Below are 3,505 nucleotides of genomic sequence, written 5' to 3' on the forward strand. Positions count from 1 at the left end.
CTGGTGGATCAAACTTCTACCCCTTTGTGTTATATTTTCTAATTTACGCAAGTTTGAATGGTTTGATGTTTTCCGTTCTCTGTGAGTTTATCTTTTTGTTATTTGTCGATTTCCTGTATTGAAGTTAGTTTACCTTATGTGACTCATAGCTTTGTTATTTAATTCCATTTATGCTTATTGTAGATTAAATTGATCATTAGTTAATGCATTGAATCTTGTTGAGTATGGTTATTATAGAATCAACTGAAAGAGATTGGTTAATGCTACTAAGCTCTCGGTTGATGTTATTGTCAATTTACTTGTTTGTTTTGAGATTTGATTATGATTTCCGTTGAAGATTAATTGAATTGCTTGCTTCATATTTGATTATAATTTTCGTTGAAGATTAAGTCTTGATGCTTAGATGTAGTATTTCCTTTAATAGCTACAAGTTGAGTTTTATAAATGCATCTGTTTACTCTTGTATCAAGTTTTATAGTTCAACTTAAAAAGCATTACTCTCTGGATTTATAGCTTCAACATATTATGTACACTCTTGAAACAAAAAGACTTACCTAGGTTGATAATTAATGTGAGGCAATTGTGAGTTTTAAAAGACACCTTTTAGCACCCAACAGTTATCTATCTCATCATCACCCAGTGGGACATCCAAATCATACCCTTCTTCATGTGATTCTATTTCATTGTATCCCTTGGAAAGAGAAGAGAAATGATTTTCTTGAACCTCTATGGTTTCTTCAACATTCTCCTCAAAGTCATCTTCTAAATACAAAGGAGTTTGGATATGATCTTGTTGATCTATTCTCTCCCTTTGCAAGGGTTGCAAGGGCATAATTCTATATTGGGGGTTAAAAATTTTGTTAGGAGTTCATTGACTTTGTCAAGGGGGGTTTTTGTTTTCCAACTCCACTTTTACAAGTTTGTTAGACAAATTCCTTATCATATTTTTCATCTCATCTAACTTCTATTCTTGAGTTTCCCTTACGTGGCCATAAGAACTAGCTTCTTCTTTTCCCCTCCTCCTATCACCATATTCAAACTTCCCTTTCCATTTTCCATTGGAGGTGAAATTTTCTTCAACTTCTAGGGCATCTGTTTGGATTTTATCCAAATTACGAGACTTTCTTTCTCTAAGGGTAAACCCAAACTCTGGTTCAAAACCCACAGTAAAAACCACTTTGGAAGCAGCCTATGGAGCTTTAATTTCAATAGGAAGACTATTATACAAGTCATTAAACTTATTTATAAATTTTGAGACATATTTGTTAGGTTTTTTCTTCATTGCATTAAATTTTGTAAGAATATACCCATGGTCCCTTTTCTCCCCCCATTTATGCATGAAAGAGTTTTCCATCTCCTCCCAGGTATTAATTGAAGCATTTGGTAGAATCTTGAACCATTTCTTGGCCTCTCCATCCAAATTCTAAACAAAGAGGCTTAGTATTACATCCAGATGTTCTACATTCATATTTTTTGCAAACACACAGAAGGTTTTTATATGCTTTTGGGCTGAGATATCATCCTCTCTAGTGAACCTTGGCAAGAGTTTAAGGTAATAATGTGGCATCCCATTTAGGGGTTGTTGCAATTTGAGTGGAGCATATTTATTAAGGAGAAAACCAAGGACAAACATGTTTTTCAATGGAGGTGGTAGAAGATTTATCACATGGCCTAGGTGAGGAGTTGTGTGGATTAAGGTTGTCTGGAGTTGAGATGGAATGCTAGCAATGCTTTGAGTCAAACTATTTATGAGTATATCTTTGACTTCTTCAAGTTCTGGTAAGGTAGGAATTTGAAAGGGGGCGAATTCATTGAAGCCTCTTCAATTTTGACTCTTGATGAAAATGAACTAAACAGCGGGCAACATTCTTCAGAATATTCCAAGACTTTGGAAGAGGATGCAGAGTAGTTTATCTCAGCCTTCTGAGAGTTGGAAGTTAAAACTTCAGGAAAATAGATCATAGGATCTGGAGTAATGGGAGTCCTCTCTTTCTAAACCCTCTTGGATATGATTTTTTCAAGGTCGAATACAGGGGGAGTTTTCTATTGAGAAGTGTTGGAGCAATTATGAGGCCTTTTGAAGGTTAGGATGATCAAACGAAGTTTTAAATAGTGGAGCTTCCAAGGTGAGAGATCTTCAATCCACTTCCCCTTTTCTCACCTAACCAAGGGGTGTACAAGTGTCATACCCAGGGAATATGTTCTGATTAATCCCCGGAAATGATGCCAGAAGATGTTGTTGCTCCTAGATAAAACCACCGGGTTGAGGAGAGGTCAGTTCCTAGGACATATTAGAAGTGATTGTAAGATCTATTAAAAATTTTCACTTACATTCAACATTAAACACATTTTTAAAACAAAATTGGTTTTGAATATCTCTCAAGATGGTATAGGCAATTGATATAAAAAAAAAAAAAAAAAACTCACAGAAGACTTAATATCCAGCTCTGGTGGCCAACTTAAAGAAGCACATAGTTCAGTTGGTCATTGTTGTAAGTGCGAAAGAACAATATTAAGAAATAAAATCAAATACATAGGGCTAAGCATAGAATCTAGTGCATCGAACTTCGAAAAGAAAATGAATAAATGAAACACTACATGGAATATCATATTACATGGAGCACATATTAAGGAAGTTATATCTTATTAGTCACGAGAATATTAGATCAACATTACACATAGATGAATCCATGATTCCATAAAAATGCACTCAACAGCTACTACTACATGTCATATCAGAAGAAAATAGAGATAAATGAAAGGAACACATAAGAGAATACATACTTCAGCCTCATGTGAGCCAGAATCACCAAAAAATGTTTATTAACTTGCAGATAGAGCATACATTTTCACTTTCTCCATTAACAGTTCCAAACCCTCTTTGAAAACCAAAAGTTGGAACCTCTCTATGAAAACAGAATTTGGAACCCTTTAAAATGTATCACAAACAATTTTTTATGGGGTCTCAGGATGAGTACCCCTTACAAAATATTCCTTATTGATTTACTAATTGTTGAAAATGCAACAAGATGATGGAGCTTAGTGAAAAGAAGTCGCCTTCACTAAGTGGGCCCGTAGGCTATTTTTGGCACAAAGTCTATTTTTAGACTATGTATAGTTTTAGACATATGGATAATGGTCTATGAGTTGCAGGATTCTATTTGTGGATGATTGGTCATGTTGGTAAAAATAGATGGACTTCTATTTTTAGACATATGGGTGGAGTCTATTTTTAGACTGCCAGGCTAAAAATAGAACTGTCAAATATTATTAGCTCTTAATAATATTTGGACTATAAACATTATCTTATCCTCTTGGAGCACTTCAGTTCGAGCTACAGATGTGGCACATGCAACTGCCAGAAGGAAATACGCTTTTCTTATGGGTTAGTTGAGCTATTGCATGATGGACTTCAGTTAGAACTCAAGTGATTGAGTTTGGTGGAGTTGATTGAGGAGTTGATGGAGTTGTGTTCAGTTTGACTTAGTTGAACTAGTTGTATTTA

The sequence above is a fragment of the Pinus tabuliformis genome, chromosome 2_1, assembly GCF_031772625.1.
Source record: "Pinus tabuliformis cultivar Carrire ecotype Pingquan chromosome 2_1, CPIR1, whole genome shotgun sequence".
Classification (NCBI taxonomy): domain Eukaryota; kingdom Viridiplantae; phylum Streptophyta; class Pinopsida; order Pinales; family Pinaceae; genus Pinus; species Pinus tabuliformis.